The sequence below is a fragment of the Myotis yumanensis genome, unplaced genomic scaffold (assembly GCF_028538775.1).
Source record: "Myotis yumanensis isolate MYYU_CA2020_CCGP unplaced genomic scaffold, mMyoYum1.0.hap1 SCAF_8, whole genome shotgun sequence".
NCBI lineage: Eukaryota > Metazoa > Chordata > Mammalia > Chiroptera > Vespertilionidae > Myotis > Myotis yumanensis.
In genome coordinates, this window is record NW_027223759.1 from 1,400,236 (window position 1) to 1,418,433 (window position 18,198).

The 18,198-nt window shown below is 46.8% G+C and overlaps 1 protein-coding gene across 2 annotated transcripts in view; it reads right to left on the reverse strand.

Annotated features, from left to right (window-relative positions):
- Positions 1–18,198, reverse strand: part of CALCRL (calcitonin receptor like receptor) — a 71,139-nt gene that overhangs the window by 40,412 nt on the left and 12,529 nt on the right. The window lies entirely within an intron of this gene.

Consider the following 18,198-nt stretch of genomic DNA (forward strand, 5'->3'; position numbering starts at 1 on the left):
CCCCCGCACCCCCCTCCCAGGCCTTCACCACTCTGTTGTCCGTGTCCAGGCTGTGCATGTACGCACATCAGTTCCCCAGTGAGTCTGTCCCCACCGCCACTTGCCTCTGAAACTCATCGGTCTGAGCGTGAGCTTTACCCTCGTTTCCTCTTGCACTCCTGGTAGGAGACAGACGCCGGAGTCAGAGAAACGTGGCTTCACACGCCATTTGTTGCAACACGTAAACTCATTAAACCTACACCCTGGCCTGAAAGTGGGGGCGTGGCTCAATCAATACCGCCTAGAATTTCTATAACTCACCGCGTCGGATTGTTTTGTGTTAAATTACCTGATAGATAAAAGCCCATTTCGTAATAGATACCTAGAAATCATTAGAGAATGCTGTGATCTTTATTCATCTAGGATTCTGTGATTTGCAGCAATGATCACCTCAACTGAATGAACCAAGGAAGTCCGACATACTTGGCAGAGGTCATACAAGATGCTTAGGGCTGACCCCAAGCTAAGAACTCAGATCCTCTGACCCTAAATCTGGGCCGCTTTGCCCCTAAACCATATCGACTCAGAGGACTGAGTCATTTCTTTAGATGATGAAGGCTTGAAAAGTACAGAATAGGTTTCTATGTTGCTTATTCACTTATTTTGCATAACCATCCAATTTTCACATTTCATTTGTCTTTTATTTATCAAACACATTATATATTTTTTTCTCACACAGTTTCCTGTATTAATTCCTGCTCTTAGTAATGTTCAATTTGATGTATGTATGCATGTATGTATGTGTCTTCCATTAGCAAATGGCTTGGCAACTCCAACTTGCCATTCTGGTAAGGAAGTAAGGTACCAAAAAGTCAGTATGTGCCATCTCACATTCCAGCACTTCCAAATGCATTCTAAATTAAGAAATACATAGAGATTCCATCAGTGCTCTTACCCTTTTTATTGAGCATCTACTTTCACCAAGTTATGTAGGGAGATAGAAGGGAATATACGTTAAGGCTTCTGCCCTCAACGAAAATAGTTATCAAGTTGGAGGACAGTGATGCTATGTTTAGGGGCTTCATTCATCATTTTCAGCACAGTCCATAGGAACCATTCATGAGATTCTAGGGAGGGTGCTGTCCCCAACATTAGAGACGAGAAATTAGTCCTGGGCTTGTCACTGCTCTGCCCATGAGCTTGAACACATTCCCTACCTTCCCTGGTGTCTCATTTGTAAAACAAGGGGCTAGGATAAGATAACGCTAAGCCTTGGGTAAAGGTTCAAAGTTTATATAAAAAGAAAAAAATGGTTAGTATAGGAAGAGTTTTGTTCAGAGAATCCCAAATGCAAAGAGCCCTGAAGCCCAGTCGCTCCTGCCGCTGTTGGTTCTGGCTCCGGGAGGCCTTCCCAGCTCCTGCTATCGGTTTCGTTGGAGCCTGAAGCATGGAAACTGGACCATTTGGCGAGAGGATGGTTCCTTTGTTCCTTGGACTCCAGGAAAAGGCATCCAGGCCAAAAACCCCACATCTCAGTCCCACCCCTTCCTCTACTGCCTCGTCTTAGAGCTCTTCTCACTTTTGAAAGGCCATTTGGGGGAAGTCTCATTCTCCCTTCTCCACGGAGGAACCTGGAATTAGGAACGTGGACACACTTCTTCACCAGCCGTGCAGACTTCTGGGAATGGAGTCTGATCAGTTCCTCTGGGCCTAGCCCAACTCCTCACCGAAAGGACCCGGCACGCCTGGGATTGGAAACTAACCATTTGAATTTGGGCCACACCGGCTTTTTGTCTCTTTTGCATGTAACGGACAGTAAGCCAGCTAACAATTTAAAAATTACAGAGTCCCAGAAATTACAGGACATGTTAAAAAATGACTCAACAATGCAGAAACCCAATAAGGTAATCAACAAAATAGGTTATTCCATTTCACTCATCAAAACTCTAGGAATGACCTAGTATATAAAAGTACATGTGATAGTCAATTTAAAAAAAGTCAATTTAGAACTCTCATTGAACTTTCACAAAGTGTTGTATTTTTGAAGAGCACCCTGAATTCAATGATCACTATTAAATTGCACATGCTGAGAAAATACATTGTCGATATTGTCCCATGACTAATGGTACAGTTTTCCTTTTCCCAGAGATATACTGAAATAAGTAAATGGCACCCAGCTGACATGGAATAGCATGACAGGAGCAATGTGTGTTACCCACTCCGAGCAGGGGCAGCGTTTGCACTGGTTACACATAGGAGTTAGACTTCCTGGTTTTTCACACCAACTCAGCCTCATACTTACAAGTTAAACAATCTCTGTAAAAATAGCTTTCTCCATTGCAAAGCAGTCCCTAAGCCAGAGGCTAAATGAAATCATGTACATGCGCTTCTAGACCTCAGTAAATGTTAGCTGTTATTATTATGTCACCTTAAAATATTTAGAGATGTAGATAAGCTGACACATGTTTTCAGTTATTTGCCTCACGTTCAATAGCACTGTAAGTAACATTAACCCTCCATTTCAAGGTAGGGGTCATACACATCTTGAGATTTTTTATTCTGCAGAAATGACGATTGTTTTTATTGTCAGTTGAGTTAGTTATGAAAATGTCAAGCAAAGCAAATGATCACAAGTGTCTTTCCAAACATGATGTCAATCAAGTTAGTATATCTGCATCTTAGTGCTGAGCTTATGTAACTGCAGCTCTAGCACATTGTTTGCAAAAATTATAATCAAAGTCACAAACGACTATCACACGGGAATCCAATTCAAATCAAGATATAAAAGCTTCCAAACTTGACTTTTAATTTTGGGTTGACTTTTAGCCTCACTAACAATGGATTGGAAACAACAAAAAGAATATACGGACTCTGTGCTTGCGGGCTTATCTAATGAACATTCCAGGTTGAATAGCTGAATAACTATTAAAGAGAGATAATATTGTGATTAAATTTGGGACTTGATTTTACACTCTGAAGCACTTACGGAAATAATTTTCCCATTGTGGGCATAATTAACCATTTTCCGGTAATTTTGGTCGCCCTCTTTATATGTGAAAGAGGCAAGTGGCCAACTCTCAGCCCAATTAGTAAAAGGTGGGAGGGAGCCGGAGGAAGAAAAAAAAAAAAGCTTTGTGCTTAATGGAGATCTAATGTGGAAAGTGTCCCCTGCTCAGAGCTAGAAACGAAAGTCACCTTTCCAGCTGTGTGGACTCAGAGCGCGACACCTATTTCCTCTCCATCAAGTCAGGAGTCAAGTTCTCTGTGAAATCAGGTTTTCTCCCACAGACAACAAAACCAGAAGAGACATCATTCTGCTGGAACTTTACCTTACACGGCGTGGTGGTAGCCCATCATCGAAGTTACGGAATTTTCGTTATTTAGAGCTTTCCATCTTTCTCAAAAATGTTACACAGCACCTCCCGGCACACTCAGCATTTGGGAGGCACGGGAGCCCGCAGTGCAGCTGACCCAGCGCAACTCATCTCTCCCCCAAAACGAACCTCTCTTTCCAATGGTCTGTTCCCTCTGGTGCAAGTGAGGCTGGGCACTAGGGTCGGAGGGGAGGGAATCTGGTCGGACAAGCACAGTCCTCTCATAGGGGTTGGCGCTGGCATGGACACGGGGCCCAGGCTCCAGCCTCAGGACACTCCCTGGGGCATTGCTGTTCGGGCATTTTCTCAGGGAAAATGTTCTCTTGCTGCAGAGCAAGTAGGGCCTGAGGATCCGGCCACCCCTGATCCTTTCTGCCATATGGAGGACACCTTTTCTTTTAAAATATGATTTTCAATTGATGTCAGAGAGGAAGGTAGAGGGAGAGAGAGAGAAACATCCATGAGGAGAGGGAATCATGGATCAGCTGCCTCCTGCACGCCCCACACTGGGGATCCAGCCCACAACCCAGGCATGTGTCCTGGCGGGGAATCAAACCGTGACCTCCTCGTTCATAGGTTGATGCTCAACCACTGAGCCATGGCAGTCGGACAGGAGGACACCTATTTTTAAAAAATATATATTTTATTGATTTTTTACAGAGAGGAAGGGAGAGGGATAGAGAGTTAGAAACATCGATGAGAGAGAAACATCGATCAGCTGCTTCTTGCACACCTCCTACTGGGGATGTGCCCGCAACCAAGGTACATGCCCTTAGCAGGAATCGAACCTGGGACCTTTCAGTCCGCAGGCCGACGCTCTATCCACTGAGCCACACCTGTTAGGGCGAGGACACCTATTTTTAAAGAAATGAAGCCAAGCAGAGGCCACCAGCTCAGAGCCGGGGATTGGTGTATGTAAGGGAAGATTTCCTCTGAGGACAACACCCAGTTTTCTCTCTCTCCTTTGTCAACAGGCAAATGGCATTCACATTGTAAAACAAAACAGATTGACCCACCACTTGCTCGCTTACAGAGCATCCCATGGACGGAAACTGAATGGATCCTCGCTGGGAGGCATTATCTCATAGTCAGTAACAACGAAGAGTAAATGAATTCTGTTTTACACGTCGGGACAGTTTTGATTTGTAAGGAAAAGTATGTTTTCATTGACATTTTACTTCACAACCTACTTTTTAATTCATACTGAAAAGTATTACATTTCCTTTGAGAAATAAATTTTAGTTTATAAAAAAATAACCATTATGTATAGTTGAGGCAAAAGATATGGTGACATAGGAAATTTCCCTCAGGTTTAAATAGGATCTCTTTCTTTTCCTGACAGAGGTTTTTTTTTTTTTCATTTTTATAGTCTTTCATTTTATCTTTTTTTATAGACGTGGAAAATGGACAATTTATATTCAAAAAGTAAAAATTTTCATTCTATTTGTGACATATGGTAATTGTGTTATTATAAACAATAACAACAAGAAACAAGAAGGGAATATTATCAAGAAAGTGAAGAGAAGTTATTGAGCTTTAGTTTATTTCTGAAAATGTACCAGGGTTAACAATCTTACATCCCAACTCTTTCCCTTGTGTGGAGTTATTACTAGATAAAGGGAAATAAAGGGAGGATGGAGAGGAGAAAGTGAGGAAGGTGGGAAGGAAGGAAGGAAGGAAGGAAGGAAGGAAGGAAGGAAGAAGGAAGGAAAAACTGATGCGTGTGTCTCAGGTAAATGCCGCACTTCATATAAAACTAACTCTATTTTCCATTACTTTTAAGAGAAGCAAACAGAGTATTGATGGCACTGAAATGTGTTTCTTTACAGGGCTTCTATGTCTACAGTCTTAAGCAGGATTCCATCTTAGTATTTTAATAGATTTATTATTGACTCACTGAAGCATGTTTATTTAAAACCAAACACATCCCCAAAGCTACGTTAAGTACCTGGACCCGGAAAGGCAGGCTTTCTGCTGTCGGAGCGGGAGCCCAGGGCATAGGATGGACATGCGGGGGGTCAGGACCCAGGCTCAGCGTCCCATCCTCCAGGTAGAACGACGAGCCTGCAAGCTGCCCTCCTCTGTCCCCTTCAAACCTGGCTTATTTCTCCTTATTTCCTCCCGGGACCCGTCTGGATTGTGGCTTAGAAATAGACTTTCCCATGCGGAGCACCCGGCCTGGGCGCTGGGACCCGTGGCTGCAGGGCCGCCCGCCTGGGGAGGTGGCCGCTCCGCCAGCAGCCTCGCCGAGAGCTATTATCAACGCGATGTATGTTTTTTCCTGTTTCACAAACATGTCCCCAGAGGGCTTCTAAAATAGCTTTCTTTCCTGCGAAACCGTGGGCCAAGCACTTTTGCTGCCCCAGCCCCCACGGGCCAGGAAGTGATGGAGGAGGAGAGGCGCCCCGCGGTGCCCGGTGCAGGGCCTGCTCCCCAGGGACCTGCAGCCCAGCCTCTCCCGCCTCGGGCAGCCTCCCTGGCCATGCCAGGCCCCAGGGATATCTGAGCACCCGCTCCCCCAGCCCCCTGTGGGGGCCCTGACCTGCCACAGGCCTGGGATGAGGCGCATTCGCGTGGAAGTGGCCGCGGAGCTCCTAAGTAATTCCTTAGGTTGTAAAATTGCACGTTTCACTTTAGCTCTTGCTATTTTATAAAAATTATTTGCAAGAAAGCGTGCTTTAAAAAGGGGGAATACATTCTGTAACGGGGGAAGATGCACAGAGCATTCAGTTAAAATTTTTGTTACATATTTTACGAAGGAAATCTTTGGAAGACTGCCCCTGTGTGATAGACGATACCAGTTGGTAAAAAGAAAGAAAGAAAGAAAGAAAGAGAAAGAGAGAAAGAAAAAAAGAAAGAAAAGGGAGAAAAAAGAGGAGGACGTATTGGGGAACCTAACATTGTTTGTTTGCTTGTTGATACCTTTGATCTTGGAAACCAAGCTTTGCTTGTAATGCTGTGGTTGGTACTTAAAACAAGAGGTTTATAAGTATATGGAAAAGGAGGGATTTGGTCCCCTTTTGCAGTGTGTGTGTGTACATGCATGTACATGCATGCACATGGGCACATATGTGTGAGAGACAAATGGGAGACAGAAGGGCAGGCTTCCCTCATTTATTTCCTATTCAGGGAAGGAGAACTGGAGTCAACATCATTAAACGTCAGATGTAAGAAGAGCAGAATTTTGGGGAAAATAGAACGATTTGTCCTCTAATGCGGACAGTGCTTCTGAGGGATCCGAGTCCTGTCTCTTCAGGACCTAACTGGGGTCCTGCCATTCTCAGGGGACCTTCTCTGAGCTCCTTAGGTCTCAGTCTCCCCTGCATGTTAGGCCTACACCCCAGAGAGGCTGAAGTCATCGGGCTTGTTGGGTCTCTGCTCGACCTTCTGCACTGGATGCGGGTGCCATGGGGGGTGGGGGGTGCTTACTAACCTCTGAGTGTCCAGGGCACTGCCTGGTGTGTCCGAAAGTTTTAAATAAATTAAGGGAATGACTATCCATTACAAAATATGCGGCCGTGGTCATATAATTGACATCGTTTTAATGATTTACAAAGACTAGTCACAGCGAAGCTAAGGTGTATGTAGGAGGAGTGAAAGACGAGGTGAAATGGTCCGTCTTATGTTTGTAAACTAAAGAAAGGCACTTAAACACATCACAAAGTGTTTCCTGGTGTGACAGGCAGTTAGACAGGCGTGGGCAGAGCGAGGACGAGGGGCAGGTGCAGAAGGTCCCCAGGTGGAAGTCCCCAGGCCTGGAAGGGGCAGAGCTGGGAAAGCCAGGACCTCGCCACAGGGTGACCTTCCTCCCTGAGCACATCGCTGCCATGTGGTTTGGGCCCCTGCCCTTTCCTCCCTGGAGATAACATCGAGGCCTCGGTGAGGACTGAGGCCCAGGGAGATAGAGGTGTGTACTGTTTGACATGAAAGCTTTCTTTAGCAGTCAGCATGTCTGTAGCTAAAAGGTGGCCTTTTAAAAATGCCAGTGTCATGAGGTTGAAGATGAGTAGCTCCAGGATTTTAATTGAACCGAACCTGGGACCACAGGACCCTCCCTTGGGACCCGCAGCCGGGGATCTAGGCATTGCGCGCACCCTCTGTACGTTTCCTGATAGTCCCGCCTCTAGGCTGTCCTGGTGCCCTCCCTCAGCACGTGTTATAGAATCCGAGCAAAACCATTGAACTTTCGTGGTCTCGTTTTTCATTTCAGTCTCTCTTCCTCCATGTTCTACACAGCGTATAATTCAAACATTTCCCGGGAATATAGAATTTGCTTTTCCCTAAAAATTAAGTGGTGATTACATTTTAAAGAGAGCACAAGTGAAGTAGCTCAGAGCACACGAAATGGTCGTGATCACTCGGGTGAAATGTCCCAAGTCTTTTCTTTTTCCTGCTTTTCTCCACCCTCAGCTTTCTCCCAGGCCTTATTCATCCTGTGACTGGCGTGTGGACACCTGCGATTTATGTAAACCTGTGATTTATGTCTCAGCAAATATTTAAAAAGCCAGAGGGAAACCTAGCATAGCTGCGTGCACATTGTATTGTGGGAGAACTGAGAAATGTTCTTTTTCCTGGGGTTAGTCACTGGTTGAGTCTGGTTTAGACAGATACTATCTATGCATCTATGTAAGTTGGGCAATTGCTTTATCCCTCTTATCGGGATATCCATATAAAGTCGGAATGATTATATCATATTGGGGCTGATGCAGCACAGGACAAATCAGTAGGTAGGGAGCTCAGAGCATTTCCCGGCCCATTGTAAGCACTGAAACGGCCAGGTCTGAGGACGACGCACATTTCTTGTGGAGGAAGATCACTAACTGTCACCCAGCGGGAGGAATGGGAAGCCCATCAGGTGGGACATCAGACAGCAAATATTTTATTTAGGTGAACATTTAACTTGTGGAGGAGCGGACTCTAATTTACCAGGTTTTATTAGGGTGTGCGCATGGGAAAGCCGTGGAACTGCTGTTGCCAAAAAGAGTCAATTCGCATTTTTGTGAAGGAAGTTTTTGAAATCGTCAAGGCTAGTCAGCAATGACTCATCCTTAAATAGAAAAGTTACTGGAAATAATACTGTCCTAAGGGGATAACCACATTTTAACCCCCTGCTCACAGCACCGTGGGCCTGTCCCCACGGACTCATGTACAATCCACTCTGCATTAAGACAGGCCATGATGGTCAGGGGCCAACCCTGTGAGACACTGAACACACAAAGAGTAAATAATCCCCAGACTCAACGTACTATGTGTCCTGGCTAAAAAGGGCATCCGACTGGCAGCCTGTGCACCCCATGCCTTCTGCTACCTGTGTACCCCATGCCCTCTGCTACCTGTGCACCCCATGCCCTCTGCTACCTGTATACCCCATGCCCTCTGCTACCTGTGCACCCCACGCCCTCTGCTACCTGTACACCCCACGCCCTCTGCTACCTGTACACCCCACGCCCTCTGCTACCTGTGCACCCCATGCCCTCTGCTACCTGTATACCCCATGCTATCTGCTACCTGTATACCCCATGCTATCTGCTACCTGTGCACCCCATGCTATCTGCTACCTGTGCACCCCATGCTATCTGCTACCTGTATACCCCATGCTATCTGCTACCTGTGCACCCCATGCTATCTGCTACCTGTGTACCCCATGCCCTCTGCTACCTGTACACCCCACGCCCTCTGCTACCTGTGCACCCCATGCCCTCTGCTACCTGTACACCCCACGCCCTCTGCTACCTGTGCACCCCATGCCCTCTGCTACCTGTGTACCCCACGCCCTCTGCTACCTGTGTACCCCACGCCCTCTGCTACCTGTGCACCCCACGCCCTCTGCTACCTGTGTACCCCATGCCATCTGCTACCTGTGCACCCCATGCCCTCTGTTACCTGTGCACCCCATGCCCTCTGCTACCTGTGCACCCCATGCCCTCTGTTACCTGTGCACCCCATGCCCTCTGCTACCTGTACACCCCACGCCCTCTGCTACCTGTGCACCCCATGCCCTCTGCTACCTGTGTGCCAATGGCCCATGGCATGCCCAGGTGAGGACAGACCCAGGGAAACACCGGCACTTAAGACAGGTTTTCCCGGGACTGGGAGACGTGCCAGCTCCTGTCGAGCTAGACTCAGAATCCCGTGCCCACCCAGCAGGCAGAGAGTCCACACACTTCCATCAATAGATGCAAAACTCAAATGCATAAAGTTGCTCAATTGTCCAACAAATAGTTTGTGTGTAATGTAATCATGGTAACGAGAAATTCCAAAGTTCAACTGGGAACAAACAAATGGACCCTAGAATCCAAACTAATTTCGTTAATTAAGTTTAGTAGATATAACAGTTTACCTAAGTTTTAAATCAATGCTAGAGATGATGACCTACTTCATGAAAAGAGTCCATCAGTTCTGGGGGAAAAACTTATATCTGAGCTTCAATATTAGTTGGATTAAGATTTAAATGCGAAAATGGACCTATTAAATTATTAGAGAGTGACAAGTTAATATTTTTACTATCTTGGAGCCAGAACAACTTTCCAGTGAGGTTGTTAAACTTCAGTGATACCTTGAAATCCTTCTATTGTCAGAATTCAATTTAGCCAGAAAGATTGTCCTTATTTATTTTCCCTACCTCTTACCTATCTGCCAAGCCCCAGAGCCTACGGGATAATTGTATAAATAAAGCCGTGGGGAGGAACTGAGGCATTGCAAACCTCACTAGCCGCTACGAGGAACTTCGGGTGAGGTGAATTTCTGGCTCCCATCTTCATGGAGAGCCGTGGCCTTGAGAGGTGCGGAGCCCGAGAGCTTGAAGGGGCCTGGGGCGTCTCACAGGCTCAGCGGCTCACCTCGCAGACCTACAGGCAGAGTCAGGAGTGGGCGGTGGCTGCCCCACGTCCCACACAGGCTGTGAGGGGAGAGGAGCTGAGACGGGGAGTCCCCTTCCCTAGGCCTCAGATCAGTGCCCCTTTCACTAAGTTAAAATTAAACCACACGCGAGTCAAACTACTGTGATGGCAGACGCAGCCCCGGCCCAGCCGTGGGTCTGTCTCCCCCAGATAACTTCTCAGCCTCTTTCTTGCTGAGGCTGGTCGCGCACATGTCCACCTTACAGCTGGCTTCTTAGAAATACAGTTTTTAAATCACAAAATGGGCAATTGACATCTCACCAAAAATAGAGATGTTATTGATTTTACATATTTTAAGAACTACATATTAATTTTTCGTATTTTAAGCAGTATGTCTTACCAATGCCCTGACAGCCAGAGGCCCATCTAAGACAGAGACGCAGCTTAAAGTTGGATCTTTTCTTTTTAAGCCACTTCCCATGTATCTCCTTCACACCAGTCACTACATGTCAGCATGTGTGAGTCGGAAAGACCCTTTACAAGTACCATGTGGTCCTCGGAGTGTCCCCACGCGATGGCGGGCAGGCAGGGAGGCCAGGGCAGGGGGTGAGGCCGGGGCAGGCAGGGAGGCTGGGGCAGGGAGGGAGGCCGGGGCAGGGGGTGAGGCCGGGGCAGGGGGTGAGGCCGGGGCAGGCAGGGAGGCCGGGGCAGGGGGTGAGGCCGGGGCAGGGGGTGAGGCCGGGGCAGAGAGGCCGGGGCAGGCAGGGAGGTTGGGGCAGGGAGTGAGGCCGGGGCAGGGAGGGAGGCCGGGGCAGGGGGTGAGGCCGGGGCAGGCAGGGAGGCCGGGGCAGGCAGGGAGGCCGGGCCCTGGCTCTTTCCTCATTAGGGAGAGGGAGCCTGACATGGGGCTGGGCTGGCGGGGCGCAGGGGAGAGCCTGCTGTCAGAGGGGAGCACCCGGAGCGTCCCCCTCACTCCTGAGCCGGGGCCACAGGGCTGCGCTGGGCAGAGGAAGCTGCCACAGGAGAGGACAGGACAAGGATGCCGACCCCAGGACTCGAGGGCGGAAAGTCAGGACCGAGGCTCCTGTGCACCCCATGTGTTCGGTCCGACGGAATGACTGGGGGGATTTAAGAATCAGAAATGACGTCACTCGGCTTCGCATGTAGGATGAACTAGTTCAGCGCCTCTGATTCTCATTAATGCTGATACAGCGTATGCGGGGGCTGCATGATGGAATTGCTAATACTCAGGCGTCTGAAAATACAGGACAGGGAGCCGCTTCACTTCTGTAGGAAAGGGAGCCAGGAGGCACCATAATTATGGAAGAGATAATGTCCTAGCTAGCGTGGAGCTGCAGCACGAGTGGGACATAAATAAGAGTCGCCTCCCCCTGCCCGGGCATCTCTTTGGAGACACCACTGTCCCTGACGCTGGAGGTGAAGGCCCGGGATGAAATGCAGGCTGCTGCGCCGGGAGCTCTAACATAGTCCCTAGAGCAGCGGTTCTCAACCTTCCTAATGCCGAGACCCTTTCATACAGTTCCTCATGTGGTGGTGACCCCCAACCATAAAATTATTTTCGTGGCTACTTCATAACTGTAATGTTGCTACTGTTATGAATCGTCATGTAAATATCTGATATGCAGGATGTATTTTCATTGTTACAAATTGAACATAATGAAAGCATAGTGATTAATCGCAAACACAATATATAATTATATGTGTTTCCCGATGGTCTTAGGCGACCCCTGTGAAAGGGTCTTTCGACCCCCAAAGGGGTCATGACCCACAGGTTGAGAACCGCTGCCCTAGAGCGACTTCCGTCTTCAAAGGTGCTCACCCCCTTCCTGCTCCCTTATTGTGGCGCCCGCTGGTATTCGATTATGGGAAATAAGTCCGCAGCCAGTTATGGAAATACAACAGTGACTGTGCGGGTCAGAAAACCAAGAACTCTCCAGAAGCAAGGAATTTAGCCTTATTAGCTTATAAATTAAACATAATCCGGTTTCTACAGATGTATAGAAGCATACACATATGGTTATAGTTATAAAATTAGCCACAGGCATTATATATGTGTGCATATACATATCTCTGCGTGTGATATTTATGGCTAATATTGCCAAATTACTAATATTAGTAAATCTGATAGGACCTATTAAAGTTAATGTAACCCTCCTAGTCCTCTGGCCAGCGGAGCCAGCACAGGAGGTTTAACCCAGCCCCAAGGTCCCAGGGAAGAGACTGGGAGTTTGAGAGCGGTCCGTACGGCCTTCTTTACGAGTATTTGTTCGACTGACTTTCAAAGTTTTCCTTTAGTCACAAGTTATTTGAGGCTGTTATATGGAATTCTGTGAACTCGTTCTCACTGAGGTTAACCTGTTCGTATTGTCCTCGACTCCACCAGGAATCCAACATGTCAGTCTCATCAGGTCATGGATATTTTTCTGTACCATATGCGCTACCTGAGAGCAGGGCGAGCCAAGGATTTGACAGGTGGCAGCACGCGTGGCGGGTGTGTCACCGTAGGGCCGGGGGTGACAAGGGAACATGCCTGTGAACCTGGTTAGAACGGGGTCAGTGAGGAGCGGGACGTTACAGGACTTACTGTGACATATTCGTGTGGCTTTTCTGTTAAAATCATAGGCATGTGTGTCTTCACTGAAGCATTTTGATGGGGCGTTGGGAGGAGTGGGGCAGGCACGTTTAGGCTGCCACCGTGCTAACCTGCGGGCAAACAAGACTTTGTTCTTGGAATCTTGTTCCCTAAGAATGAGGACGGTGAGGGGCTCAGCCATGGGAGACGATCCCTGCTGCTCAGGTCTCAGCACTGGGAGGGGCGGGTGCCATGAAGTGTTCAGGAGAAAGGCTGTCCTGGGAGGGAGGGTGAGGTGGTCCAGTGACCCGAAGGAGGAAACGGCGTGATGGGGGGGGGGGGGGGCAGGGAATTAGTGAGGGTGAAGGGTAAAACCTGGTTAAAGAGGCCACACTGTATCAGTGATGAGACTACGCTTTCCTTAAACGCAGAGTCATTAACACGCGAGATCCGTCCACGGCTCACAATGACTTCAAGATTATAAACGTGTTTCCTATGCATCTTTTCAGGCGCAAATGGATGGTGAAAATGTGCTGCAGGTTTAATCTAGTTCACCTCGCTTTGCATTTGCACAGTGTTGGGGCCTGTAGAGCTTCAAACATGACAAATCAGCATCTGCAAATCATTTGTCTTCGCTAGCTTATGTTGGGATTTGAGATGCCTTCATTGAACTTGCCCTCTTGACTTATCGCTTGCTGCTCTTCTAACAATCTCTGTGTAATTGCCAAGCGTTTCTGTGGGGTCAGTAGCGATCTTGAAGTGAAAACCCATCGCATTAAGAAAGCTGGCATGAAAAGCAATCTCCGCAACCAAATATTTTAGAGATAATTAAAGTATTTTAATTACTTTGTAAATTTTTACAACTTCTCCCATTTTAATCATTTATTATATATGATTACAAACGGTCTAGTATATGTTACAATTGGGATCAGAGTCTGGTCATATTAAAGAGATGTGCATTTTTACATCAACAAACATTCTGCACTATATTTAGGATCTGGATTTTCTGCAAGCTAAATAAACTCTCTTGTCAGTCTCAGGCTTTAGGTTCAAAGCTGGAATTCACTTTGCGTGTTTTCCCAACTTGCTGGGAAATGCCACTAGGAATAGAAATAACATGACGTGTCACTGATTTATTTTTCTGCATAGCTCTAGAGATTTCATTTGCCATCGCGGCTGAAAATACTACGAAATGATCTTTCTCCCCTCTCGGTGATTCAGAGTAACGAGGAAAACGAATGCCAGCGGTTCCCTCTGGCTGCCAGGAGGTGTGATGGTGAGTTCACTGTGGTCCCTGAAACGTGTTGCCCATATTAACGAAAGACTGGATGGGTCATCACGGTCTGGCTTCCACTTTCCTCGGAAAAAGGTCCGTCTCCATGGCACCAGGACACAGGCCAGCCCCCAGGAAGAGAGGGGACGGAGCGAACACTGTGAGAATGACAGACCGAGGACAAGCTGCAGCACAGACGGATTTCGTGTCAGTAGCACCGCTGGCGGAAGTGATTCCACAATGAAATCAGAATCAACCCAAACGTGAAAATGCGGAGAAGAAAGACAGCCAACGGCGTACAGCGAAGCCTTCTTGCTGCTGCCATGGTGAAGCACAACAATGAGCGAAACCAAAAAGTGCAAACTCAGGCGATGCAGGAGGAGGAAACCAGAGCCCCGAAGAACCGTGTTGCTCAAACGCAGCTAACGGGGGTGAGGACGGCCCAGGGAGCGGAGCGTCTGTGCAAGACAAAGCCCGATGCCTTCCATGACGTTCCATGAGTAAGGAACCCTTCTTACCGTGGCAGGAAGGCAACAGCTCTTTCCAGAGACTTTTAAGCTGAATAAATGGTTTTAAATGTTCAAAAGATTATAAAAACACGCACAACACATGCCATTGTACATGTGTGCAAACTCACAGGACATATAACACCGAGAGAGAACCCTCAGGTAAACGACAGGTTACGGTCATGCTGTGTCAGTGTAGGTTCATGTACCACCCCGAGGGGGATGCGGATATGGAGGGAGGCGGTGCAGGCGGGGCAGGAACATGGGAAATCTCTGTTCCTTGTCTTTAATTTTGCTGGGAAACCAACTGCTCTATTATTTTTATTTATTTGTTAATCCTCATCCGAGGATCTTTTTCCATTGATTTTCAGGGAGAGTGGGAGGGAGAGGGAGAGACAGAGAGAAACATCCATGTGAGAGAAACACATCGATTGGTTGCCTCCTGCCCAGGCTGGGGAGGAGCCTGCAACTGAGGTACGTGCCCTTGACCAGAATCGAACCTGAGACCTGTTGGTCTGCAGACTGAGGCTCTATCCACTGAGCCAAACCTGCTAGGGCAGTACTTAATCCTTCTAAAAAGTAGCCTATAAAAAAATGAAAGGAATTATTCATTTTCTTCCTCTGAGTTTCGGATTTTGATGTGTAGTTGATGGGGTTTTTGAATAAGAGGAAATGGAAAGTTAGGGATCTGATTCCAGGCATTATTACTCTGTGTTCTTGTTCATGATGAGAAATGCTGTTCAGACCATCCCTGTTCTAAAAGCAATAACACCCATTCTCCCCACTCCCGGGATTACCTCACCAACAGGACATAGTTAGTCCTTCTCTTAAATAGTTACAAGCAAAAATGTGGCTTAACCATAGTTACACAAACTCACTGCTACCCAATTAGAGACAAATGCCTCAGAGAAAGGTTTTAATTCATTTACATATAAATTTGCTGTGATTCATAATCAGGGCGATGCAAATGCAAACCACAGTGAGATACAACATGCACCCACCGGACTGGAAAACATTTTAAAAGTTTAACAATAATTCAAAATATCGGAAAGGATGTTGTGCAACGGGGACCTCATACCCTGTGGCTGGGAGTACAGACTGGTCTGCGCACTTGGAATGTCTTGGACCCCGAAATCCCTCTGGCAAGTATGTTCCCGAAAGACACCCCGACACTGGAGATTCTGTTTACATAGTTCTGCTGTGTCATAGCAACATGGTGGGAGCAATCCCAGTGCTGTCTCAGCATCTCTCAGCAGGAGACAGGATGCACGCCCTGGGCTACATCCCACCATGGGACTCTGTGATTCCACATCTAGGAATAGATCCGAGAGTCCAGAGACCCCATCAGAAAGGACATATGCACCCCTATGTTCATAGCAGCACAATTTACAAGAGCTAAGACCTGGAAACAGCCCAAGTGCCCATCATCAGATGAATGGATTAAAAATGGTGGTACATCTACACCATAGAAGGAACTCTTACCATTTGCAACAGCATGGATGGACCTGGAGAGCATTATGCTAAGCGAAATAAGCCAGTCGGAGGAAGATAAATATCACATGATCTCACTCATTTGTGGGATATAATGATCAACATAAACTGATGAACAAAATAGAGCCAGAGACATGGAGACATCGATCAGACCGTCAAACCTCAGAGGGAAGGCAGGGGAGGGTGGAGGCAGGGGAGAGATCAACCAGAGAACTCATGTGCGTATGTGCATGGCCCATGGACACAGATGGAGGGTGGCGAGGGCTTGGGGGGAAAGGGAACTTATGTAATACTTTCAACAATAAAGATTTATTTAAAAAAACAACAACAGTGCAAACAAAGAGCCACAGCCCCACACGTTAACAGGGGCCCTCCTAGCAGAGGGCTGAATGAGAGAGGCGAGTCTCTGAAGAGTGTTCAGAATGATCCCACTTCCTCAGCCATAAACATAAAAACAGCAAAACCGAATTGTTTGGAGCTCATCCATGTGCGGTGAAGCCTTAAAGGAAAGAAGGGCTGTAGCACAAGTTTAGGATGAGAGTTTATCTCCGGGACGTCCCCGTGGCAACCAGGGAGGGGCCTGGTGGACCCGCTGGCCCTGGGACAAGGCACTCATGTACGAAAGTTGTGTATTAATATGCAACCTCTCTGTATGGGATTTAAAACCTTCTACAGTGTTTATAGAGCAGTATGAAGAGCATGATTCCTTCCTCTGGGATGATCTATTTGTGTGGATTTATGGATCAAAATATCAAAGTGCAGTGTCCTTGGGGCAGGTCAGCGTGGTTGGGTGGGGGTGGCGCTGCCTGACTCAGCACCAATCCGGTGGGAAAGTTTCCTTCCTCTTGTCAGAATGTTGCCAACATCAGACCTCTCTCAGGGTCTCACAGCGAGGCCAGCAGGTGTGGCTCAGTGGTTGAGCATTGACTTACCTATGGGCCATGTTATAGGTAAAATACTAGAAACACATGGAATGCAGACAAGTTCTTAAAGCAAAATACGGTGTTTGTTAAGGCATTATTGTCATTGGTATTTTATCGTGGTAACTTTAAGTATGCGATTCAATAGTGACCACATCACACAAAGCCAGAAAGTGCAAGAAGTTATTTTACAGTTTACTTCATGTTTTGAGCGACGCTGCATTTAGGACAGAATTGTTTAATCCAAACTAGTTTGTTAGTTATGGTTTTAAACCCAGTCACTGCCTAATTATATAATACGTTGAAGGACAGTAAAATGATAACCTCAGCACATTTCATGTACATATTTTCTTGAATGCTATGGACATATTTTGAGAATCAGTCTTTTTCTCAAAGGAAAGTTATCATTTCCCTGAATGACATACCTATCTAGGACCAGAAGGAAAAAAACTCAACTGTGACATTTCTAGGGCAATGAACCGTTTTAGAAGAAAACGGAGTTAGCTCTATAAGCCTCAAACATGGAGAATCTAAACTCGGGAAGGAAAATATTGTTATACCTTGTGGATTGCGTCAATTCAGAAGAAATATTTTGTGATAACCCATCATGAATAAAACACATCATGATTTTATTTAATGACAAATATATATTTCAATTTATAAAATAATCCTTTGGTTTTACGTATGGAAAACTTCCCACACTGTACAATAATGAAAGGCTATTCACAGTTGGCATTATTTTTACAATTATCTTTAAATATTTATAAATCAACACTTTTAAAAAAGCGTGATAAGCCAGGCTGGTGTGGCTCAGTGGTTGAGCATCGACCCATGAACCAACAGGTCACCAGTGTGATTCCCGGGCAGGGCACCTGCCCAGGTTGCAGGCTGGATCCCCAGTGGGGTCGGGCAGGAGGCAGCCGATCCATGATTCTCTCTCACCATTGATGTTTCTATCTCTCCTTCCCTCTCCCTTCCGCTCTGAAATCAATAAAAATATATTTAGAAAATATATCAGACAGATGTATAATTTTTTGGCGATTAAACAGGATTTGTATTCTGCCATACTGCTTTCTTATAAGGTTTATTTTCTCCCTCTCAATGTCACTGCTAAGTTCCTTCCCCTCTTTCTCTAGACGCATTAGTGCCATTGTCCGGAAGGCCGTGAGTGATGGAGTGGGTTAGCTGGGAGGCGGCAGCTGGCAGGCCTGCCAGTTTCAACA